The sequence below is a fragment of the Centrocercus urophasianus genome, unplaced genomic scaffold, assembly GCF_019232065.1.
Source record: "Centrocercus urophasianus isolate 14NV4802_14NV808 unplaced genomic scaffold, USGS_Curo_1.0 seq_14, whole genome shotgun sequence".
Lineage (NCBI taxonomy): Eukaryota > Metazoa > Chordata > Aves > Galliformes > Phasianidae > Centrocercus > Centrocercus urophasianus.
The window spans coordinates 36,517,422-36,545,088 of NW_024884586.1; positions in this window are offsets into that span (position 1 = coordinate 36,517,422).

Consider the following 27,667-nt stretch of genomic DNA (forward strand, 5'->3'; position numbering starts at 1 on the left):
CCGGTCTCCCCGGGCTAGGAAAATGTCAGTAGCAGATATCATTTTAACAGCAGTAATGCTAATGTGAATGCTCTCCATAAGCCATACTTTGAGTACGAGGCAGGGAAGTACACAGCATGCTGACTGCCGTGGGATGAATGAGGAAGGCTGCTCCCCACTGTACTTGTGACCAGAAATGCCCAGCACCAATCCAAGTGCCTGTTCACAAGCTAAGGATGAAGCCAGCCACTTGGCCCAGAGGCTCTGCAGCTGCCTCTGTGGGGTGACCCCGCAGGGATCCCCACTATGCTCCCACAACAGCAGCCAATGCTCACCTTGCACAGAAAAACACGATGAGAGAGCCAGTGGCTGTGATGGTGGGAGGAAGACAGCACACACTCTGTAAAGAGAAAGCAGAGAGAGGTCTGGTTGTCTTCCAGTCTTGGTTTCATACTCCCTTACCACCAAGCAAACCTGAAGGCAGTAAGTGCTGCCTCATTGCATTGACTTCACTCTTTCTCTTTGTAGTCCCCAGACTTACAAAAGAATCAAAGACTCCCCTAAGATACAATGAATTTCCTTCACATCTGTGTCCTTTTCATTTCCTATGGTAATACATAGTAATTCTTACTAAAAACAGAGGAGTATCGGAAGGCAGAATCTCCATTAGCTGTACCAAAGAAGAAAAGGGAGATGTCCAATTGACCTGACTGATCTGTGTGTTAGGGCTGCATAGCAAACAGGCTCCATCAGCACATAATTGCCTTCACTGTGGAAGAGCCCTTGACTCAGCTGAGGCTGGTACTGACTGTGCCGGGTACAGACGTCTATTAAGAGACAGTCCTTATCCCCGTGAGTCATCTAAGTAGATGGAACACATTCAAAAAGGCAGGGAACAAGCAGATCCCTTGGCACCAGGACTAGGCAGACCTGATTTCCCAAGGATATCTTTTCTGAAGTGACTGTTTTTGTACACTAGAAGGTGAAAATTTTGAGATTTTATCTGTGATTCGGATATATAAATTAACTTTTTCTCTAGAAACCTCTGCTGTCTAATAGTGCATGAGGTTCCCACTCAGGCTCCTTCCCTGCTACCCTCCTCCAGGGAATTACCTCTAGAGCATTTATACGAATTGAGGAAGCATAGTCTCATTCAGACCATTACCTCTCTGCCAAATGTCACTGAAGTTGGAAGGCCTACAGAGAGACTTACAGGCAGCATAATCTTGTCAAACCTCATTCCCACAGGAGAACAACACATTCCAGGAAAAGCAGAGAACAGAGTGGCATGGCCCTTTGATTTTATTATTTTTTAAATGTTTGCTTATCTGCTTTTCTGATTTGCTTTTTTGACTGAATGTAGCATTGCCTCGTAATAGAAGCTGCCAGTCAAAAATCTGAAAATCAAGAGACCCAGTTTGTATAATGAAACAGCTGTTAAAAGCTTTACATCTCATTGCACAGATACTAATGTAGTCTCTGCAGACTGGGGCTTTAGAAATTGTCATTTCTCTGAGACTCCTTTGCAGGAGAGATATGGGCTGTGAGGAATAGAGCCACTCCCATGATAGATTTTGAGATTTGTTATAAGCTCTCTATACCAGGCTATCCAGCATTTAGTAGCAAATACTCATCACTTATTTACCAAGCAGTGTAACACTTGAAAACAAATTTGAAGTTTTTGCTATCGATAGACACCACTTCCAGGTGCTGGACGTTTTGAGTTTTGAGATCAAGTTTGGTGTTCAGAAGATTTTCTGGGAACACAGCAAGGAGCACTGTTCAATTTCATGGCTCTAGATGAAGAAGAGAGGAAGAGAGGCCTTTGCCTTAACAACAGTGGCACTTTGCAGACCTGCAGTTTTGGGGCAGGGGTGCGAGCACAGAGTTCACCACCTACTGGCAGAGCAGTGTGGTATTTCCTATGAAGAGATGAGAAAAACTTTCAAAGAAGCTTTGAGAAACGAACAGTGAAACCCTAGAGACTGGAACATGTATTCCACACTGCGTAGAATGCCCCCGGAGCACTGTAGTGTTCATGGTGAGAGTTAGGATAGAATATAATGTCTAGCAGGATGAGGACACGTCAAATTTTCTTGGCTGCTACTACATATCTAAATATAAATGGTTGCACCATTTTGCATGATAAAATGACCAAATAACTTTTTCTGGATCCTTGTAATAACCAGGGGCACAGCCTTTAGCTAAGGAGTCCCGTGACTTTAAAGTCATTCCTCAGCTTCTCTGCAAGTATGAAATTTTAATAAAATAAACCAAATCCTCAGCTTCCTTTTGTCAACATGTCAAGCTCAAGCACGATGCATCAGAAGCATTTTGCCATACTTAATGTAACAATGTGTTTATTAATTTAGCCAGCGGGCCAGCTCATGTTCTCACTGAGGAGTACATAATCCTCAGCTATTTAGAACCTTTCATCTGCAGATGTCAAAACACATCACAAGTGCCGCAGAACCTTTTGTCAGAGCAGAACTCACATTAACATCAGGTGAAGGAGGATTAAGCAAAATATGTTTCCTTGATATAAATATTTATTAAGAAATTACCTTGTTTGTTCCACCTCACTGTCTTTCAATGGCGAGTGTCACCAAAGCGCTTGCCCTCCCTCCCCAGGCAGTGACTCACACTGCCGCAGGGCCCGGGTACCCGGCCAGCAGCCATCTGCAGCACAGCACTGCCCGCCCCGAGAGCCACCGCCGCGTTCCGCCGCCCAGCCTCACCAAGCACAGCAAACAAAAGCCCAGACAAAAATTAATCACACAATTGCATTAGTGCCCTCTGAACCAGCACACTCAGCTAGTCCTCCGCTGAACTCTGCTGTACTGAGGAGACCTTCGGGTGGATTATGCTTAACCAGAAGCATTAGCGCTGCGTACAGCGCAGTGCCCCATTCCCTCCCACGCAGATCAGAGTTAATGTCACATCACCACAGATGCAGCCGTAATGGCAGCATCCATGATTGCTTGGCATGAAACAGTTTGGCTTACCTATGTCTTCTTTTAGATCCTATCTGAGATCCAAAGCAGCCCGGCACGCAATGCACTGAGCGGCTGACCCAGTGCTCCCCTCCAAAGCACCACCTCTCTGCAAGTGCTTTGTGCTGCTCCTTCTGCCAGAGGTGAAAATACACCTCTTACCCTCGTGTAGCACAGGGATTATCCTCTTGACCTCTCTCTGTGTCAGGATGAGGGCAGCTTGCACTCAGCTCTCAGTCGGGAAACTCCACCTGGTGTTTCTGCTGCCAGACATCTCTCATCCCCATCCTGCAGGGCAGGACCTGGCTGGCCCCATACAGGCAGGCTCTGCAGGGGTGCTTTGGGGCCATGAGCCACCCCCAGATATAGGGCATTTCCCTGAAAACTGGGACAGGCACTGGTGTAAGGCTGGTGCTCACAGCTCAGCATCCACTTCACGCTTAAACACTGGAGACTTCTTTTTCAGAATATGCTTACTCTTTTAAGGCACAGACAACAGCATGTCCATCATTAGAGACTCTCAACAAAGAGGATGCTCTCCTTCCATTCTTCTCTGAGCAAGAGAATTATTGGTTTGAAATGAAATCACATTTGAATTTTATTCTGAACTCAGAACAGCAGTTACCTGTGCTAACTATGCCTGAATGTGCTTACATGGTGTGGAGGATTAAAGGGAAGAGATTCTGATTTCTAATCAAAGCATAAATGTGCAGTAAGCATGGAGAAGTTCCACCACACAATAAAGGAATTACTTTAGGCACAGTGGGAGCTTTGGAACTTGCAAATTCTGAGTGCACAGGGCAAAGGCAGTGGTTCTGGGAGTGCGATTTTGAACTAAAATTGCTACATAGCTTTGTGAATCTGGGCCTCGGGTTGTAGCTCAGTAGTGCAGACGGCAGAAGTTCTGCTCTGTAAGGTTGTAAGGAGGTAGTCTGGCGGAGCAACGATCCTGATTAACAAAAGCATGAAAGGGAGGATCTCCTCTGACCTCTGGTCAGCCACAAAATAGAGAGATTTTGTTAAGTTCTTAAAATTCCCAACACTGCAGATACTGGAGATGATATGCATGTAGAAACTGTATTTGTTCCCTAATGCAAAGGGTTTCAATTCCCATTTCAGTACACTTCCAGATTAAATAAATATTGATCTAAGAAAGGTGGTTCATCTCAGCAGCACTTTCATAGATGAATCAACAACGGTGACAAGCAGACATAACAGCAGACATAACTCCAGAGGCTTAACACTGTTGCCTGTATCCTCAATAGTAGTGTGGCCTCCGAAAGATTTTGAAGCAATAGGAATATGGGGCCCTGGAGCTTGCCAGCTTATTAACCTTGACAAGTGGGTGAGTGGGTAGGCAGAACTAAGGGCCTCGTGATTCAGCGCAGCAGAGGCTGACCTCTGTGTTTGCTTCCTGTGCAAACTCATGCAGAGCAAATTAATGCTTAAACAATGCTATCTCCTCTGCAGACAAGAAAATCCAAATACAGCCAATTTCCTTTGAGCTGTCTGAAGCCCAGCCTGGGATCGTACTGCCTGAAAACACAAAGCCAACATGAACCAGAAGTCCTGGATCTTTCAAAACTTGGGGTCAACAAGCAATTATTGATTTCACTGGGAAAGCCTGTATAGATCTGAAAGCGATAGGAATTTCTTATATTCTTAGGCACAGAGCAGTGGGAGAAACTGCTGCCTGTCCTCAGACCAGCACCTGTGAGAAAATAGGGATCCCAAGCACCCCCAAAACGAGTCCTGCTGCCATCCCACACCCCATGCACATCTCTTGTCCCTGCCCACACTTTTCCAAGGGCAGTGGGTGCAGGAGAAGGGCGGAGAAGGATGCAGAGCACTGCAGTAACACCAGCTCCCTCCCCATCGGCCCCTCACCTTCCTCCCTTGCAGAGGGTCAGACAGATGGATTGGGCAGTGGCACAACCAGCAGGCACCCGGAGGGGCCCCTCGACACGGCTGGCATCTGGAAATGAGCACTGGTGGCATTTCAGGAGCATGAATTATTGAGGAGGCCCAGTTAAACACCACCGCCTGCTGCCTTATACTGTGGGCCTGGGTTATGCAAGAAAGGGATATCATCAGCGAGCGGCAGCAGCAGCGAGCAGACAGGAGTCCTGCAGGTCTTGGCAGAGCTCCAGATAGAAGTGAAGTAAAATAAAATAAAAAGTGACTCTCCTCGATTCAGTCCTCAGATTACCCTTAAATAAATGGCTCTCCAAGCTTCCTAATTATATATACATTTGCAAAGCCATCCCCCAATAACAACAAAAAAGGCGCATGCTTGTCTCTATGAGTTCTCTGCAGTGTTGTCACAGCTAAAAGCTGTTAGATATTTTCACATATATATTTCCAGAGTCTTTCCTCTGTGAACAATAAATCCCTCTCTAAAAATATATACAAACATGGAAGAGGCAGCACTTTTTAAAAAAGGGCTTTGATTTTGTTATTAATATCTTTTTCCATTGTGTTTCATGCTTTCATCTTTAATTCTGCCGTGTATGAAACTGTGACATTTCATATTTAGCTCTGGGGTGTGCTTGCTTATTTTAAGTCAACATATTGTATTTTAGTTGTTAATGTTCAGCTCGGAGCTAAGGTTTGCCTTGATCAGCTGAGTTTTCTGACTGAGCACATTAGTGCTTCAGACTGACCTGAAGATTAAGAAAAATATGTAATTGTCTAATTGTCATTAATTGTGGAACTGAGAAACATCTTTGGTCTTCGCACATTTTTTTTTTTTCATTTTTTTTAATACTGAAATGTATAAAACCATATTATTGTCTAATGAATGATTTTTTGTTATATTCATTTAATATCCAGAATGTGAGAGATACGATCTTAGGATATGAACAGAGATACAGTCTTATTTCTCCTTAATCAAGACATTTTAACAAACAGTCACAAAGCAGTGGTGTCAAGGTTTCCTCACTTGTATTTGGTGATATGAGATACTATACAGATGAAAAAAGGAGAATCAGTCCCTGGAAGAAAGGGAGTTTTAAAAGGAGGGCTTGTAAGAGGCAGGAGGGACAGGGAATTGTTTTAGGAACCCTGCCCTTACTATTCCTACCACACCTCACTTCATATCACTGGTACGTGTCTCTGACTCCCCACCAGCTCTGGTTTGTGGGCCATCACATCTGTACTGGGAGTCTCTGCAAATGGAGGAATATGCACACACACAGTCACAGCTAAAAACTAGGACAAGCTGGATAACGTATTTACCATCTGTGGTAGAAATAGAAAAGGCTGAAAACTGCACCTAAATTTTCTGCTTGCAAATGACTGTGGGCGAGGATTTAGCTTGCTTTTAAAGGCAGTAGTATGATTTTTCTTTCTCCTCCTCCTCAGGTAGAAGTGCTCAGACTGTGCCTGCCGGTTACCATTTGTACTGCCCACATGTGTAAGGCAGTGACCTGCATTTATCATGCTGTCCTTCATCACGATCAGAATCTCAGCCCTCATCCCTACCTGCAGCCAGGGCAGGCAATGCCAGTGGCTGGAAATGGGCACAGCTGGGGCTCTGCCTCACACTGTACTTCACTGAGGAAGGGAGGGAATGCTGCTCCTAAAGTAGCACACTCCCTATAGCCACAGTCAAAAACACAATGAGATCTTCCTATGCCAAACCCACCTGTGGAGGAAAGGGGAACCTCTGTTTAGGAAGCAGCCTGAGGCACCAGTGGAAGATGGTGCCTGCTGTACATGAACATGGAGCATCTCTGAGTGCAGAGACTACTCCTCACACTGCAGCTCTGCCAGCAAGATTGGGAAAGTCATAGAATCATCAAGGTTGGAAAAGACCTCTAAGATCATCTAGTCCAACCATCAACACCATGCCCACTAAGCCATATTCCTAAGCACCACATCTACACTGTTCGTGAATATCTCCAGGGATGGTGACTCAAAGAGCTCCCTGAGCAGCCTGTTCCAATATCTCACCACTCTTTCTTCCTAATATCCAATGTGAACCATTCCTGGTGCAACTTGAGGCCATTCCCTCTGGTCCTATTTCTGTTATATGGGAGGCCAACCCCATCTCACCACAACCTGAGGTCTCCCCCTGAGCCTTCTCTTTTCCAAATTAAACAATGCCAGATCCCTCAGCCACTTATGCAAGCCTTCTACACTTCCACCTGAGCCACTGCTCAGACTTAGAGTGAGAACTGTGACATACAAGGAAAAAGGGCTTAGAAACTAGGCAGATCAGAACGGTGGGAATGAAATGCAAAGACACACAACCAACAGAGAGACCACGGGCATTTACAGTTGTAAGTTGGCAACATACACCGACTCAGGGCATCTGGAACATCTGCAGAGGTCTGGAAGATGGGATAGGACCTCTGGGAGTCTCTCAGCATTTGCAGTAGCAACTAGAGGCCAAGCAAAACCCTTGCGCATGGTAGCTGACACTGGATTCCTGGCTTTGGGTAATGAATCCCACATCACCTTTCAAACTGCTGTGTCCTGCTCTTTCCCATTCAGATGCCAATTATTAGCCAGAGATGGCTACAGCCTCATAACAGGTTGACCAAATCCCAGCATCTCTTATAGACAAGCATTTTTCAGATCCTTCTTGCTCATTTAATTGCAAACATTACAACACATCACTTCTCAAGAGGACCTAATTCCACAAGGCAGAAAGCACTGACTGTGGTGGGGAAGAGCAGGGAGTGCTCAGAAGAGATTTGGCTCTGGCTCAGCACCTGAGTCACTGCATCTACATCTTCATTTAATCAGTCTCCAGTTTCCACAGAAACAGTTGTTAGAAATATTTGTTTATTGATTATTCGCTTATTTATCTGACAATTTAAGCACCGTGTAATTATCTAATTCTCTATTTATTTATTACAGTTCACTTTCATTTAAGTGTAATTAGCAGCAAAGCTGCTAACAACACCTGAATGTTTTCTGCAGATACTGGAAAGAATAAAACACTCTTATTTTCTAAAGAAATGCTGGCTGTGATGTATCTGCTACTACAGATGGCAAAAATATAACTCACCAAGAGCATGAGTAACTATTATTTTTTTTTTAATTGAAATCTTCACGTGGGTTAGAGCTATCATGCCTGATGGGCAGATTGTTGCCCACTGATTTCTGTCAGATGATAAGACAGAGCTTCTGGTGTTTATGAGAGACTCCATTTTATGCCTGCCCATAGCTCTCCTCATCTGGGCTTTGAAGTATCCAATCTGCAAGAGTCCTCAGGATGCCAATATCCAATAGCCTGCATGCAGTGGCAGCGATGGGAGTGGAGTTAGATAATCTGGTCTACAATGATTAAATGAGTATTTCAGACATAATAGCATCTGCACATGGAGTTCCACCACAAATGCAAACAATTTCAAATGACATGTCATTCTTTCTGTAATAATTACACTTGAACACTGAAGAATAAGGGCATGTTTTCCACTGGCAACTTTTCAGCAGTACAGTAAGATTACTGGAAATTTCCCCAGCAGAGTATCCAGTCAGGTAGAAGCAGATCACAGCTAGTATTTATCAGAACATTAATGTACTCCTGGGATCAGTTGGGCTCCTTGTTTCACTGGGTGTGTTTTTAAGCCAGTAGCTTTTTGCACATAGCAGGCACTGTCTTCTGGTGAGTGGTTATGGTAGATGCTAATGTGTTAGGGGTGCTGGGCAGATTCAGCAGCCTTTCTGTGTCCTGAATTTGTCATTTCCTGTGATTCAGTAGCACTGTAAGTCTCTGGAACTTATCGCCCAGTGGGAGCATTAAATGTTCTTTGTGTGAACTTGACCCTTTTCAGCCTCTTGTTTTCTGGAAACATTTTTCCACACATATGCATGGACTTCCAGAGAGACCATCCCCACAGACTCATGGAGAAGTGACTTTTAGGCCACAATAAGGAAAGCAAGGACCAAAAACTTACTCTGGGGCCACGGATCACACCTCAGAGGCTGTGTGGAGCCCGCACATCCCCATCTGTCAGACAGCTGAATGGAGACAGCAAAACAGGGCAAAACTCTTGGAGGATCTGCAAGCTTGTTACAGTGCAAGTGGAACATCTCTTGTTTGGTTCTCACAAATGAGCAAATTTAAAATTTCATCTGGACCTAAATATCCCAGTGGCCAAAGAAGGCAGCGCTCTGAGCCTCTGAAGGACGTTTTACCAAGGGAACCCAACTTTCCACTGTAACCCAGACTGTGACACATATTTGTTCCTTTCCATTAGAGGTGTAGTTGATCCAATGTGTAAATTAGTCATGGTAAGTATCATGCCTGTGCACATGTCTATAAGGCCCTGGTATTTTCAGGCAAACAAAGACTGCCATAACCCAGGCATATGATGAAGTACAGATCACATTCCTTCTGAACCTCTGCATTTCCTTGCTTTTCTTGCCTAAAACCTTGTCCTCCTCTTCTCCTAATTGAAGGAGTGTGTTTTGGCAGTGAATATAAATTACATTTTTAGCTCCTTGGTTGGACAGTCTTAAAATAACTGTCAGCCTTAGTTCTTTCAGAGACTGGGTAGTGTGGATATTTATAGTAAAACAGATTTGATGAGTTAAGACTAAAAAATTAGAATTTATATTACATTTCAAAATATTACTGCACAATTTGGAGATGCTGCCATGGAGACTGCAGTATCACCCTGCTTTACATGCAGGTTCAGTCACTAGGTCTCCTCAAGCTTTCATAGCAACTTAGTCTCCTCTAGGCTTTTTTCCCTTCTGCACAATGGCTCAGATATTTGCCAGTTCCTGTCAAAAGAGCCCAGACCTACACGCTTCCCAAGCCTTGGCACTGCCAGTTCAATCCCAAGCGCTGCTACTGCAACTGCTTCTAAGTATGGCAAGAAGGAAAGGGGTCTGGCATCACATGTCCCCCTCTGACTCCAGGAGGAATTGTGGATGCACTGTGACTTAAACAACAGAAATAAGAGCCTGTTCACAAATTTCATAGAGAAAACATTACACCCAGCACTTCACCTTTATCTCCTCTTTAAGTTCTTTGGTTTGGCTCTCAATGACCAACAGAAGGATGCACATAACAAACTGTCAGCCCATAACCTGCAGGCCAGGTTCCTCAGTTTAGGTTTGTGATTAGGAGCACAAAGATACCTTCTCATGCCCAAAGGCCAGTAAGTTACAGTTTTGCCTGGAATTACTAGATCAGAATTGTATCATCAGCAGAGATCTCATAAATCACTACAAAGAGAGCTGTAACGAGAAAAACACATAATAATAATCTCTTCTTCTATCATCCCTATGCTATGCATCTGTTGGAGCCATGAGATTTGAACCCCAGAATGTATCAGATGCATTTTGTGGAAGAATATTCCAGAGGAACCCCCAGCTGCAACACAATCAGGGCATGGAGGCTCTCTGGATGGCTTCATACACACATCTTGCTTTCAAGCTTAGACTGCAGAGCATCCTTGTAAAAGGAAAGGACGCAATTCCATGCTGTATAACCAAGATGTTATAGTCACAATATAATTGTGTATAATCAATAGATATCAAGATGTTATAATTGCAATATAATCAAGAGAGCAAGGCAAAACAGACAACGATCACAAAAGAGAATAAGTAGAAGAGCTTACCCTTGGGTTGAGCTCACCAGAAGATACCAAAAGAGGGGATCTCCAGAAGAGATCCTTCCCCTCTGGTAGCCAGCTCTTAAATAGGTCCAGGAGGGGTGGAGCCTGGCTCCACCCCTTCCGGCAGCACAGGAGAATTGCCTTCACCTGTGCACCTCTGGCTGACTCATGGCTCGCCTCAGGTGATCAATCAGAGGTTCAGGCCGTGACTCAGCAGTTCCCATACACATGCTCTCATCCTATCTGTTTGCTAACATTTTCTTCAATACAGTTAATTGGGGTACAGGTAAGTTCTGAAGAGTGCAGAGTACCTGGGCTCCCAGCTTTCAGGAAGATGTTCCATCGCTAAGCTACAGCTGCGCTGTATACATACTATCTTGTTGACACTGAACTTCTTGGTCCCACTGTAGTGGAGTTAATAAACCATTTTCAGAAACTGCCCACTTAACTTCAGCAATATAAACAAAATCACTACCTGAGGAAAAAAGGGTTACTTCCAGCTGGTCCTCAGCAGAAAGAGAAGCACGCTGAGGAGTACTCAGGTTGTGAATGTGATGTGGTCATGCTCCAGAGGCCATGTTACCTCAACATGCTAGAAGTGTAATACAATTCCAGTCTTCAGGCTTTGACCCACTTTTAACACAGGCAGCAAAAATTGAACAGCTCCTATCCCCAAACACACAAGAAAAAGAACAAGTTCTGCTTAGATGAAGTCCACTGAAGTGATGAAATCATTGCTTCCAGGACAGTAACTGCAGGGAGTTCCTTCAACTGCCAAGACACTCTTAGCACTTTAAACAATTCACAGACTCAGCAAATTTCATAAGAATTCAGCTCCAGAGCAGATGCATTTGCTCCCAGAAGACTGGCCCACATCCTCCTAGCTGCCTAGATGCATTAATTCATTCTGAAACCCCAGAGGCCAGAGTGGGAGGGCATCACCGTGGACACAGCTTCTCTGATCTGCTGATCCCACAGCACAAGAACTGTGCCTCACGCTGATGTAAATCCCATCAAATCAGCTCAAGTTTTTTTTAAAAAAAAAAAAAAAAAAGCAAAACATATCAAAACATATATTTCCTCCATATAGATTGCTTCCATAAATTATTATATGTATCTACTTGGGTAGAAAAATGATTGTGAATTCACAGCTTTCAAAATACGGCATTGGTAGGCAGTTTATCCCAGGCACTTCCTTAAATGATGTCTTTCAGTTGGACACAGCTGTTATTTCTTCCCTTGGACCTTGTCACAAGGTCAGGGACATCACCAAACACAAGGAGATCAGGACATGACACCTTCCTTGATTTCCTGCCCCAAAAAAAGCTCTAAGGCACCTAGAGCCTCTGCTCCTGCTCAGTTCTGCTGCTGCTCATGCAGAGTCCAGAAAAATCCTTGTAGCCTTGAATTATTATTATCAGGAACAAAGCACTGCCTAAAGCTGCAAATTTATTGTGATGGGTACTGGTGTCGTACGGAACTGTTTTCCACACGCTTTAACAAACACATTAAAGATCCTTCTCTTTTGGGCTAATATAAAGAGCATTTAATATTTGTGACTGGAACGTCTATCAATATTTTTTCCCAACTATCATGAAAGAGATACAAAGAGCTTGTCAAAACACATTGGAAAACTTCAATGTTTTTGGTGGCACAACCAATAATAAATACTGTTACTTTCCCCATGCCATAGAAACGTTAGGGAGCCTGATAACAGCTTCAGTCGCCGACTCAAAACTGAGACTCTCAAAAACCTTATCATGTCAAGAAAATTCCAGTAATGCAACTCCTTGGCATACGTCCAAGATCATATTTACCACTAGAAGCGCTTTCAAACTACATCTGTTTTCAACACCAGTTGTCTGTCATACACAGCAGAAAGATAAATGCAGTTACATGTGTATTTTTGCTACCAGTTTTTGTAGAGAGCTCTATGTGCCTGTGGGATTAGGTTCAACCACAGTAATTGTTGACCTACAGGAAGGAGACAAGTAGATTTTAGATGACCATTTTTTGACGCTGACCACATGCATATTACTGTGCCAGCCTCATACATTCAGGAAGGTCAAGACATTTTCTCCATGAGTTTTAGACATCAGTTCAAATTTTCATTGTGAGAAAGAGGAACTCTTTGAGGAAACAGAGGCATATTGTATATTTACAAGTTGATAAGACTTCTCTAGACTGCCATATCACACTTCCAGGCCTTGGAGAACAGAGCAAGGACACAATCCCCACTGCCAGTTGTGCCTTTCCCTAAACAGCAACAGGACTATAGATGATTACAGCTAGCTATGAATACAGCTCACTCCCTGCTTCATCTTTTCGTGAAAGTTTCCAGTGAAGGCTGGATTCTACAGTTGATTATCCTCATGAAACAGCCTTTGAAATAGGAACAGTACTTTTCTCAGTGTGATGGCACAGCATTGTCATGACTGTAATATTTTCTATAGTTTATAATTAAGCTTAGCTATAAAAGTGGGTGCTGTATTGACTTTTCTTTCTTCTCCCAAAGGCAGGGATGTGCACCATACAAAAAGCAGAAGGAATTTGCTGCTCTTCTGTATTTTCAGAAATACAATGCTCACAAGACCTTTCTGGTCATGTAGTACCACTTTCTCCATCTACAGATAACCAAAACAGACCAGCTTCTCTGACGCTCCAAGGATGCCAGCCAAGGCAAGATCAAAGACATGCATTAAGTGCTTACAGTTTTCAGGGGGAATGCAGAATTAATCCCTTATCACCAGCACTCACATTTACAAATGTGAATATGCAATAAAGTGCTTATTGGGACAGTAGAATTCTTAAGCAATGCCCATAGCTATCAAAATAGTGTCGAAAACACCGGCCACCAAGTTGCCATGATGTTTAGCTTTCCATTCTGGAACCACAGAGTTGTCACAGAGATGTAAGTTAATGCCAGCATTCCCCAGCTTTCTTCACCTTTTTGAACAAATAATTGTCTTGCCGTATCCTCAAGTAGCAGTAATAAGTGTCTTTTAAATATCAATCCACATGGCCTAGCTTATGAAAGCATTCCATAATCCCACCATAGGTTTCGATTTGCTAAAGTAAACTTATGCAGGGGTGTTTCAGGCATACTTTTAAATATTTAAAACATTTTTAAATGATTCATCCTACCAGTTTTGGAAAGGGGCTTTTGTTGCTGTTGCTTGGGGTTTTTTGTTTGTTTTTTTTTAGCCAGAGGGTGCAGTTTTAAGTTTGTTGCATTATTCATTCATAACGTCAGTTGACACTGCTTCAAGACAGGTTGATAAGGGTAAAAACTAACTGTGATATAAACTGCAGTGTTTAACAGGATTGTTTGTTTATGGGGAGGAGGAATAAAAGAGCAGTAAATAGTAAATGCGTCTGAGTGTCTGTCTCTTGCAAGGATTGCAATGACATTCTTAGTGCATTTGTGTTTAAGGACAAAAGGGATATTTTATATATGTTTCCCCATCATGAATTTCCTATCTGTTCATGTAGAAGCTATTTATAGTTTCATAGTTCCATTCCATGACATTTCAGAATGAGAAACACACCAGAAAATGTGGTTTTCAAGGTATGTAGTGCTGACTGTGATGACTAACAGTGAATAAGCACTTTCTGAGAGAGAAAACTTTGATCCAGGCACCAGAGAGTGCACCTGTTCATGCAACAGAAAGTTGGAGTTTGGATTTCTCAACCAGTCTTTTACAAATCAGACTTTGTATTTTTCCTAAACCAAATAGCAGCTACATCAAGAATAGATCTTAAACCAATTCACATCAATTTGAAAGCAGGAAAATTACACAGAGCAGTGTCAAATTTCCTTTCTCCTCCCTGGTGCCTTGGAAAAAGTTGTTCCCCATAGGCATCTAGGGAAAAGCTATCAGTCCTGTTGGACTGACACATCAATGCTCTTGCTATCACTGGGCAATCACATGGCAGGAAGGTAAGTCCTTCCAAATCGGGGGCATAAACAACACTTAAGACAATTTTGTAAATTAGAAAGTTTCCTGCCTATTGCCAATCATAGAGGGAATGGGAAAAATCACCTGCCTGAATGTTGATTTTGTTATGAAGTTTTCTATCTTTCATACACATTGGATCAGCAGGTGTCCTCTTAATTATAATACAGTTATACAGATTCTCCATGGGTGAGACACTACCTCAATGGAGCTGCCTCTGCAGGAGTTCTTCCAGAGATGTTGTGACCTTATTAACATCATGTGAGTTGCATATTTTATCTGGAGTGAAACACAAATGCCAAGCCCATAGTTCTTAGCAGAGGCTCCAGCTCTATGGCTCAATGTGCAGATGGCTTGATCCTTTGCACCTTCCACTCACTTCAGTAGGAAATACAGAAAACTAAGAAGAGAGCCTTAAAAAGAACATTAAGCAAAATCCAGAGAATTTGCACTTGGACTCAAACTCTGAGTTCTGAGGCTTGATGGCAGCTGATGCTGCCTGGACTTCTGGGGAAGGCTGCTGGTGGGCAGTCAAGAGGGATCACCCCGACATGGTGCTAAGCCACAGGCAGGATGCACACCCAGACATTTTGTAATACAGAGAGATGTATTTTTATACCTTTTCTTTTCTTTCACTTCCCTACCCATCTGTATTGCAAGAGGAGGGCTATCAGCACAAGACAGAGAAGCTTTCACCCAGTCTAGGGCTGGCATTGCCATCAATCTGGGCATTGACCACATCTGCTTCACAACTTTCTATCCATGTGTAAACATGGGGAGTGAACTTCCATGTCCCGACTTACAGCTTCTGGGCCTGTGAGTCAGGTGAAGGCCTAGATGCTAGTAGGGGCCATCAGAAATGGTAATTCTTTAAAGTGGTGGGATTGTCTGTGCTCAAAACATAAAACTGGCAGCAGAAGTGCTGGATTTGTTGTCAAGCTTTGGTAAGTTAGCAAGTAGCATGGCTCCTTGCTCCTCAGCTTCTCTCCTTTCAGAGTAACTGGCAATATCAGCCAACCTTGCAGATCTGCTATGAAGATTTAACATTTCCTTTTCATAAGCAATCTGAAATCTTGTAGTGGTGGCTACTAATAAACCCTCATATACCTAATTTTAAAACAGAAGACATTTTCTGCCCTTCTAGAATTCTCACAGCAAAATCATTCATTAGAATAACTAATAAATGGCATGCATTTTTTACCATTCCAAGTGTGTGAGGCACATTTTTTTCCTCAGTTACCTTAAGTTACACAGTGAGAGACGCAGAGAATACAAGTTCCTCATCATAAAAGTTTTGAGACTAACAATCCTTACCTGCAAGAATACTTTTGTCAGTATTTCTCCTCCTTCCAGGGTCGCCATTAAATGGCTTCCCAAGAGCATGCTTTGCCTATTAGAGGATTCTATTACATGGGAGTACAGATGCTCCTGCACCGGGAACTCACAGTTTCACAGGTGAGAAACAACTGGTGAACCTGAGTTAGCATCACAGTACACTTCACAAATGCTGCTAAAATGAAAAAGATTAGTCAAGGTCAAATTGCCCTAAATTTAGAGTATGAGACATTAGGCATCACTTCACTTCTCCTTCAAAGTTATTTAGATATGGATGAACGTCCAACATCAGAAGAAATCAGAACTGTGGCTTTTCCAAATTAAGGGACTTTTAAAACATAGACAACAAAGTGTAGACAGACAAACAGCACTGTGTTTCCTCCCTGCTGAAACTCAGCCCTCACAGGCTTGACTTTCCAATGACACATCTCAATCCATAGCCATTTTTCATGGCTGAGGTATGAAGCAGTACACCACAAGAGACAGGATTCCCTTTCTTGCACCCATTGATCACCTCTCAGATTGAAACTAGGAAGCACTCTGATAAGCACAGCTGCTGAGACCATTTGTCCTCTTTGCTCTTTTTTCAGGTTGGGACATGGATGATGGCTCTTCCTGGTAAGAGCTGCAAAAGAAGTATCACCGTTTCCATACCTGAAGGCATTCTGAGATGGAAATATATTATTTGCTGGAATACATCATTTTTGGTAATTCCTCTGAGATCTGGATTTTTGTTTTAGCCATAGGCAATGTGGCTTTAATTTTCCTTGATGGAACATCAGTAAATCACAGAAAAGTTCTAGCAGCAAAGCTGCAAAATTTTCCTTCCCTGAGAAGCACAGCACAGGCACACCTTGGTTTGTTTCTGTCACTAGTGTGACCTCGGGACATGGGGCTCTTTAAGATGGTGTATCCAATTATCCAATGGTGGGTGCAGGACGGAATGGGTGACATCAGCAAGGCAGCATGAATGGTGGATGATGGAAATCTTCTTATGCCTGCAAATTGTCCAGGAAGCCTCACCTTTCCCACCCTTTCCCACACTCTAATGATGCTGGCCATCATTCAGAGGACTCTTCTAGATAGCAATTTATCTGATGAGATGAAGCATAAAGGAGATGTAATGCAACTAAGATAAAAAGAACAAGTCTGAAATAAATTAAAAAGCAAAAAGGAGAGGGAAAAATCTAAGGCTTTTGACTCTTTATAGCTCTCTACAATCAGAATCCTTTGGCACAGAGGGATTCCTTAACTTCCATTTAGCAGAAAAGACAAAGAATAGATCATTATTCCTTTCTATTACTTAAAAGAGGAGGCATTTTGATTACCTTACTTATACATCAGTCACCTTCCATACATGGACGATACCTGAAATCGAATTATACAAAGTGAATTATTCCTGTAATAATTCACTTTTATTCCTGTAATAATTCAGGACAATTAATGTGCTTAGCAAAGCACTCTTCTCAGACAGCAGTGCTTTACTGTTAGTCCTTCCTGTTGAGGAACCCTAAGGCCCACTGAGGCTTAAAGATACTCTGCTGAGATGACCAGGTGACAAAATCTCCACTAAAGGCAGCTTCCTCAGCTTAAAAGTATATCAGGATTATCCAGAAACATCAGTTTCCTCTAGCCTCTAACCTACTCCCTGTCTGCTGTTAATGCAGCCAGACTGATACGTGCACCACTTCACAAAAGAGAGATTATTTCATTATTTATGCACTACTATATCCTACAGATATCAGTACTGCATTTAAATACAGCCTTAAAGAGGAGCAGCACCTTGAATATGTATTTATTGCCTTTGATTCATGATAGAGATACTTAATCTAGAAGGAAAAAGAAAAAAAAAAAAACCCAAACTTTTGCATATTCAGTATGTCTCACTGCTGATTACTCTGAGTAATGACCTGTTCTGCTTTTCTGAATCAGTCTGGAAGGCTGATCTTAAAGAATTACATTTATCAAACCATGAAAAAGATCAGGATGTTCATAATGTCTCCTGTACTCCAATCTTCTTCTGTCATACATGGCTTTTGGTTTCTACAGATAATCATTCTACAAATGCTGCAAACCAGAGCTGAGCTGCACAGTCTACTGTGTTCCTAGGAGACTCACTCCAAGCTATGCTATCAACAGACAAGAGGCATAGTTCTGCCATAGAGTGATGATGATAAACAAAGTGGTAAAGGAAAGCAAAGAGACCTGGGAACTGTGTGGGAAAGAAAGCCATTCAGAATCACAGAGTCACAGAATCACAGAATCACAGAATCACCCAGGTTGGAAGGGACCTCAAGGATCATGTAGTTCCAACCCCCCTGCCTAGCAGGGCCACCAAACACACACATTCAGATCAGGTTGCCCAGGACCCCGTCCAACCTGGCCTTGAACACATCCAAGGACGGGGCATCCACAACCTCCCTGGGCAGCCCGTTCCAGGGCCTAACCGCTCTCCTTGTAAAGAACTTCCCCCTAACATCCAACCTAAATCTTCCCTCCCTCAACTTGGATCCATTTCCCCTAGTCCTGCTGTTGTCAGCCCTATGTCACTCTTTCAATGCAAACTTGCAGTAGTGTTTGTACTTTAAGGTCATGGTTTCGCCAGGAACCTACTGATACTATCCCAATAGTAAGTCCAGATCAGGGGGCAATCTGGAAATGAATTCTCTGTAATGCTCACTTAACTGAGCTTTGGCAAGCTGTCCTGGCACACACAACCTGGATTCTTTCCAACTGAAACTGAAGTGGAAGGTGACTGATGAACCACTAATGGAGACTTATTTCTCAGGACCAAATGAGAAACAGTCTGGAACAAAACCACTAGAAAGGAGCATAGCATAGACAACAAATCACAGCATCAGCAGTTTTGTTCTAGCCATCCATCCTCATCACTCTGTACTATTTGGTAATATAGACATAGCTGAAGGCAACGGTTTTCTAAAACTCTGCAATGCTAGGTTACCATCTCTTGGGAAAAAAAAATAAAAATCACGAATAAGTACTAGGTTAATCTGTCCCTCACACTTTAAAATGTTTACTCAAATTATTTAGGAGTTAGTGGTACAAAGGAGAGGACTGATCACACTGGGCTGGATTTCAGCCCTAATCACTCTCTAACCAACTGGTTTTCAGAACCACAAGAGTCTTCAGCAGGATTCACCTCCCTCTCTGCAGCACACCTCAATTAGCCAGATAGCTCTGGCTGCAACATCATGACCCGGTGGACTGATAGAATCATTTGCCACCACACTGTAGGCTCTGTAGCTCTGAGTTTAGAGTCAGGTGTAGAGGGGACTTACTCCAGTCTCCCAAAGGAGAAGGAGAATGATAAATAATTCTTAAGCCACAAAGTATTTATTGCAGTGCTAGTGGGTTTTTAATCAAAGGACTTTCTCCTCAAAGTGCATGTAAGCTGAATAAGCAGCTCCCTGTTGAAAGACACTGCTGTGTCACTATCAATCACATGCAAAGCACCACCAGGACAGGCAAAGTGCTAAAGTTGCCAGATTTTACATGATCTCACATTACCTCCTTATAATGAATTAAAAACCAATAACATAAACTAAGCAGGGTGAGATACCAGGGATTGCTCTTGATACACTATTTTTAAATGAGAGCACAATGGTCCAGGTTACAAGTAGGCTTCAGAAAAGAGGTGGCAGCATGCTGAGTGGCAGTGTAGGTTCAGTGCAAAGCACTGCTGCAGGATCCAGTGCAGCCCAGAGGGTGGTGGTGAATTGAGTTAAATCCAGCTGGTGACTGGTCACAAGTGGCGTTCCCCAGTGGTTGGTACTGGGGCCTATCCTGTTTAATATCCTTATTGATCATCTGGATGAGGAGACTGAATGCACTATCAGTAAGTTTGCAGACAACACCAAGTTGGGAGGAAGTGTTGACTTGTCTGAGGATAGGGTGGCCCTACAGGAGAACCTGGATAGGCTGGATCACTGGGTTGAGGGCAATGGGATAAAGTTCAACAGGATCAAGTGCTGGTCCCTGCACTTTAGTAATGCTACAGACTTGGCGCAGAGTAGCTGGAAGACTGCATGGCAGAAACAGACCTGAGGGTGTTGGCCAGCAGTGTGTCCATGTGGCCAAGAAAGCCAATGGCATTATTACTTATATCAGAAATAGTGCTGCCAGCAGAAGAATGGAGGTGATCATCCCCCTGTATTCAGCTTTGGTGAGGCCGTACCTTGAGTACAGTTTTGGGTCCTTCACTACAAGAAAGACACTGGGGCCCTGGAGCATGTCCAGAGAAGGGCAATGAAGCTGGTGAGGAGTCTGGAGTCTTATGAGGAGTGGCTCAGGGAACTGGAATTGTTTAGTCTGAAGAAATCCCTGAAAGGAGGTTGTTGTGAGGTGGAGTTTGGCCTCTTCTCCCAGGTAACAGAGATAGGACTAGAGGGAATGGTCTCAAGTTGTGCCAGAAGGTTCAGGTTGAATATTAAGGAAAATTTCTTCTCTGAAAGAGTGTCAAGGTATTGGAACAGGATGCCCCTTGGAGGTGGTTGAGTCACCATTCCTGGAGGTGTTCAAGAAATGTTTAGATGTGGTAATAAGGGACTTGGTTTACTGGGGAAATATTGGTGGCAGGTGGAAGGTCATACTAGAAGTTCTTAGAGGTCTTTTCCAGCCTTAATGATTCTGATTATCTGAGCACTGAGCCTGAAATACCTCAGTCTCATGCTCCAATGGAAAGATAATTTGTGTCACTTAGACAAACGCATCCTTCACTGCTCTCACTGCAGGGACTGAGACAAGCGTTTCCATGGTGCAGAGCAGAACTGCATGTGTCTCAGTAGACCAGAAACAGAATCCTCTTCTCACTATTGTGCAAGTCCAGCTATGCAGCAGTAGCTACTAAGCCATCAGAATATTGTCTCAGACCTTGCTTGCAATTTCTCATAGATTACACCTAACGTGCATTTCACTTACGTATTTTTATTTTCCCCTCTCCAGAACAGTTGGCAATATGTAACTTGGTATAACTCTCATACTATAATTACTATAATTAGTTAATACTAATGGGAAAAATAATAATGAGGGAGAGAAAAGAAAAGAAAAGAAAAAAAAAGAGAAATATTTATACAGTGGAAGACTACTAACAAATACAACAGGTCCCTGAAATTGAAACAGGGATGAACAACATAAGGTTCATTATCACCTGTTTCCATAAGCTCTTAGCAACAGATGGACTGAACAGAAAAAGTTAAAACAACTGGAAGAACTAAGGAACAAATACAACCTATTCTCAATGTTTCTGAAAAAAAAAAAAATTAAAAACCAAAACACAGCATCTTGGCCAAGTGAGATCGAGTAAACAATTTTTCCTCACCAGAGCAAAACTGGGAAAAGCAGACTTTAAGGTAGATCCAAACAAGGACATTCCTACAAGGTGTTTGTCTCTCTTCTTGGCATGCCTAACATGCACATCCATACTGTAATACAATTTTTCCATTGTTTAATATCAGCAGTGAATGTTTTCTGCTCAGACATACAGACAATTCTGCTCAGAATTGTGCAGAGGCCAAAGAATATTTATCATTTTTGTATGAGATTTTTAAAAAGCTTAAACATGAGTCATCCACAGAATTCAGTAATGACTGATCAACTGGCAAGATCATATTTTACAAAATCACCTAGCATTTCATTCTGGAAACATATTTGTTGCTTAGACTCTATCCATGATTACTTTGATGACTCCACATAAAAGTCCAAGTTTCATAGGAGAAGACTTCTCCAGCACTTCATGGAGTGCAAAGAGAAAAAAAGAAAACATACATATTGGGAAAGCACCTTCTTCACTAATCCATCAGAAATAACATGCAGGAAATGAAATCCTTTAGCAAGGAAGGATTAGAAGACAAGGTTGCTCTGCTCCTTTGGTATCAGTCTGCTTAGAAACAGGACTCAAGGAACATAAGACAGATTATGCCTCAGGGAGTGTGGCTGTGGGTAGATGCATTTTGTTGTAGCCCCTCACTGTACAGTACTAGCTTACCAAATAGTAAATTAAAGTTTTGCCTGCATAACACCCATACTGACATCGCTGCTTGACAGAATGCTCCACAGGGAGAATTATTTTTTTGAGAACTGACAGCAAAGATGTAGCTTTAAGATATTGAAGTCCATCACTGAGGAGAAGTCATTGACCGTGAGGATGTTTTACTGTGAATCACACTCCTTGGGTGGGAGTCAGATTAAATAAAGGTTTCAGGCATTTTTCTCCACAGTACTGTGTCTGGCAAATTTCTAGCAAGGCATAATCCCAAGATCCCAGGGACAGACTGAAAGCTTTTCAAAGACAAAATGCAAAGCTCCATTTGCTCCATTAAAAAAATCACACCCCCTTAGAAGAAACGTAAAATATAAATCTAGTTGGAATGAAATCAGGACCTGACTAAAAGCAAAATTTCTCTTGCAGAATTTGTGGCTTTCATTTCTATTACTGTCATCTATGGCACAAACATAGAAAAATCTTTAGTGGTAGGCCTAAAAATGATTTAAAGCTATTCCCTTTTTGAGCAGTACATTTCCAGCACTCTCTATTTGCGGTATCTGCAGAATGTTTTAAGCACTGTCCATTAGACATACAGATCCCCAAAGTGTTCTTTTTTTGACAGACTAATGCTTCAGCTGCATAACAAAATCTTGTCTTTAAGCATTTCTGGTGGAAGGATTTCCTTTTTTTATCACAGTGATGTCACAGATTAGTGAGGGAGGCTACTTCTTTCCCACTGCTGTTACCCAAGATTTTGTTGTATGCGGTTAGTTTCATTTTTCATCCTCTGCTTTCAAAATTAACTCAGCTGTGGATGAAGATATATATCCTATTTGCACTATTCCTTTGGGGAATGCCTACAGCAGCTGCAGCTGCCATTTCATTTCTGCTTAATACCTTTGTGTCCTAGAACACAAATAAAAAAAATTCTGGTATCTTATCCACTGCACACCCTACATCATATTGTTTTAAATATACTGTACAGCCATATTAGATTCCCCTGATAAGACAGCGTTAATTTTTTTCAAAGAAGCCATTAGAATAACAGTTTGTGCCTTTATAATCCACCCAAGAACTCCACACAGAATAGCAATAAGCGATCACAGATCTAATAAGTCTTCTTAACTCTGAACATCGAAATACTAAAATAATGCAGAAATCATGACAGTTGACAAGTGGAGTCATTAAAAAATGTATGTAAACCCAAAAGGAAATGACTACATAAAATAAAGAAAAAAAATAATGACTTATATTAATGCACTGTCCCATGTTCTGAAAAGAATACATCTAACATTTACACTGATGACAAGTAAAACAGTAACGTCTAAATTGAGGTATCTTTTGTTCTGCACTGGGCTCAAACTTGAAACATAAACAAAAAACAATTGCTAGACCTCTCAGATCTCACTTGTACATACATTTTGATATCTCCACTTATGAATTTAAAAATCAGCTAAGGATAAGAACCCAGCATGTCATTATCATTAAATTTTCATCCACCAGACACTGCTGCTGACTAGAGTAAGACAGCGTCTTATTTTCATGCAGGAAAATAGCGTACAAATTTTAGGGTCTTTTTCTGATATTATCTCTTATATTTGTCACTTCTCACCCTAGTCATGTTGCGATATACTGAGAGAGGAGCTGATGATGCCCTGCCTTCTGGTAGGGAATGGAAGGGGACGTTCAAGCTGTTTAGATACAACTGCAGGAATGGAGTTCATGATGCAAAATTTCCCCTTGCAAATGAGGACACAGACTGGGACCTAATATTGGAATTCACAACCAAGTACTCTCAAAGGGATAAGATGGCGTAGAAGAACAGCCAAAACAACTTGAGAGGACATGTCTTGAACCATGTCCTGCCTAAGGCTGCACAAAAGCTGTCCTGAACATCACAGCAGGGTGCAAAGTCTAGTTGGAGGCCAGGAACTAGTTGTTAGCTCTTGTTCCCAAACTGGAAATATTTATCCTCTGACCAAACCAGGAATAGGGACAGTTGGGTTCACAGTTTTAAAGCTTTATCACATTTATTGTCCCTATTTTAAAGTATAGCATAGTGGCTTAAAATGAAGAGACAAGTAGAGGTCCATTCAATTAACATTCTCCTAAAATTGAGTCATACTCAGATTATATGGGATTTTAGGATCAAAGAAAAACTGATTCAGAAATTTTGCCACTTTTAATTGCTTCGAGATAGTACTTTTAACCTTACCACTCTATTTCTGAGTATTTCTGTATTTTTCTTGAACCTAATTTTAAAAGTGTACAGGGTAGTTTTAGTAGATAGGGATTATAAAGTCAATATTTTACTTAATATAAAACCCATTCAAAACTGCAAATCTTTCTCTATTAGCATTTCTTTCATCTATTCAGTTACTTGTACCACACAAACTTTAGCATTGCTAATGATTTCACACACAGGAATTTCCCTGCACTCACCAAATCTGCACAAATTATCCACAAAAGGAGAGTTTGCTGTGATTTACGATATCTAAATGCTAAACAATTCCAGACAACTGTTTTTCCTAAGATTCCATTGATGGTCTTCTCAAAGTAAAATAAAATATAACAGTAAAAAATAAACAAACTATCATTATCATCTTTTTTCGGAGTTGTGTGTCTTGGGCACTTCTACTAGTCATCTCAAACCAATGTGCAATAACTGGTACCAGATACAGTGCTTGTTTCTGCCAGGACTCACAAGGCAGTAAGTACTGCACATTTCTGCAGGTGTCTGTCAGCCCTCATCCACAACATTTGCTTATGACTGACCAGGGAGCACAAGCTGGAACCAAGAGCAGGTAGGCTGATGATGAAGAGGAGATGATACTGTGCTCATGGCAGATCCCTACAGAACATGGGAGAAGAACCAAATGGGATTCTTTTTGACACTGTGCCTCTGCTATTCTCAAAGCCTGAAGCAACTCTGTAATCTCGTGATAACTGGCATCTCTGACTTCTCTTCATTTGTGTTTCTCCTCAGAGTTCTTCCTCCACTAATTTTTAGCAACTATATGTCCTAGGATACAAGATACTCAGATTCAATTTTGCCCTTTCCAGCAGGATTGATCCCATACTTTCCGTTTTTCCTCCTCTCTGTGCTGATCAAACTTCTAGGGAGACGGTGTCAGTGTTTCAGGCTGATACCATTTCATTTTGCATAAATAAATAACAAGTTCCTGGAACTGAGAATGAAGGTGCTTTCTCCAGGCTAGAGTGTAATTCGTACAGTCTGGCTCCGTGGCAAGAAAGTCTCCTATCATAACCAGCAACAACTTCCTGGCAGCACTGCGAATCTAGCCATAGAAATCCAACCAGAACAATCCAACAAACTGACTGTAGATGTACAGATAGCTTAGAAAATGACTGAAAGTATTATTCAGCTACAATAATCTTTGCCTTGTTGGCTGTACTGTAAAAGACATAAATAAAATTAAGACAGTTGGAAGACCCCAAACTATCATTAGTGTGGTTGCGTACCTTTTGCATGGCATTTCTTTTTTTTCTGTGTGAAGGAGTCAGTCAGCTGATTTTTTTCTTTAAATATAGTAATAAGGGAGATGTGCAATTCATTGGTTTTGCGGACTTCCTCAGGGCATCGTATTTACAAATTAATCTGATAAATATAACCTCCGATTCCACACAAAATGGAGATAACTTCAGATCTTGGTTGTGCCGATAACCAACAAAGCAATTTCCAAAGAGAACAGAAGGCAGGAAGCTTGCTATGAGAAACATGTAGAATCCACAGATAAAAACAAGAAGTGAATGGGCAATGTGTGTGGCAAAATATGCTTGGGTCTCTAGCAAAAATGTATCATGTACTTGAGAAGTGACATATGGCACTTGCCTACAACCCTGGCTGGCTAAATGCCCAGTGCAATGTGGAATTGCTTCACACCAGTGAAAAACCCCTTCTGCACATTATAAACATATTCATATTGATTCCTTAGTTATGAGACAGGAGATTGTGGCAAGGAAAATAAATTTTAGGAAAGAAAGAAGTCAGGCAGTATGATTACAAAGACGCAGCAACGCTTTTTGCAATGTGCAAGAAATTTCCAATATAAAATTGCTAATTTCATGCTCTCCACTGAAATAAACATTATGAAATAAAAACAACTCCCTTCTATATAATACACAAGAGTGAGTGACCATTGAAGTATTTCTTGTTGGATACAAGATATCATAAGTGCCTAGACAGCCTTCCTCAAATTCTATGCAATGTAAAAAACTCAGCATAGTTTAGTAATTTAAACCAGAGACACTGCAGCAAACAACATAATAAGAGGAAGAAAAGCTCATCCACCTATTGCTTCCTACTTTGTAATGAATTTTATTTCATTATCAAATTAATTTTTTCATTGATTCTTACATTGCTGCAGCCACTAGCCTGTCTTGAGTTCAGATCAGAGGAGTTCTGCCATATCTCCCAAGCTAATTGTGGGCCAGGGACACTTGAACTCCATGTTAGGCTACACGCTCTTGTTAATTACATGCTCATTGCATGTTTTTCTGTTTTGAAGCTTTCCTTCTGTGACCTCTGGGATCACTGCAGTGTTTCAGCAGCAGTAAGATGCAAGCTCCCAGCTCTCCTTATTTGCTGAACAAATCTTCCGTAATCTCCTCCCAACATCACCACTTCCTTACCTATAATAATGCTATTCAGTTTGTATTCTTACAAACAAGTGCTAGAATTATAGAAACAGCCCATTTAAGACATACAGACTACTTGCTTGTGAAGCTAGCTCTACCCTTGCAGGAATAAAGCTGTTTTGTGCTTTATGCAAGGAGAAGGTTGCAATGCCACATGGCTGCTCGTTATCACTGTGTGAAACTTTCAGTAAGAAAAGCCCATAGCCCACGAGTTTACTCTGAAATGAATTGGGCTCAGTTTCACCAATTCTTCCGTTTCCGTAGCTGACCACGTGTGACTGAGGGACACCCAGCGAAATGGCAGGAGGGTAAGACTGCATATTCTCTGTCTTATAGATCCACTGACATTCACTGCTGCTCCAGTTAAATGAGCGCTGCTCTGAAAGTAATGCCTCCTACTTTATTACAGTGGTGGTATGGCAGTAGAGGTTGAACCTTCCCACCAGTATTCCATTATATGTTGCTGCTGAGTGACAGACGGCAGCAGACGGGCAGTCTGACAGAATGACATGGAAGCACAGATGAAGCAAAGATGCATCACTGAACTCCTCCATGCAGAAAACATTGCACTCACTGACATTTATCAATGCTTGCTGAACACTGATGGAGACCAAACAGTAGGTGTAGGCAGGGAAACTGAGGCACAAACAGATGTTAAAAATGAGAAGAGCAAGCAGCAAAATGTGAAAGACAGCCCATATTCCCCTATTTTCATCCCATTACTCATTCAGTGCACTAAATCAGAGCAGCCAAACTGAATTCTTATCTGTCTCTTAAATGCTCATACATATGCAGAAGCTTTTGAAATTTTAAGGGCCTTCTTAATAAATTTGAATAAACAAATAGCACATAGAAATCTATCCTTTTAGTGATGCAGATAATGCTGCTCTCTCTCACAGATGACACTTGAGAATTTCTATTATGTCAGATGAACAAACAGTAAGAGGAACATTATAAGTAACACATGCTATGCTGGGAAGATTTTAAACCATGATTTACCCTTCTTCTTGATTGTCCCAAATGGATAATCCCAGTGCTGAGAAACGTTGGTGACTGTTTAATCATCTGCATGTATAACATTGCAGATTCAACACACGCAGGCACACATGTGCAAAACTCGCAACCACGCCAATTTCCAGATGAAGAATTATCAGTTCACAC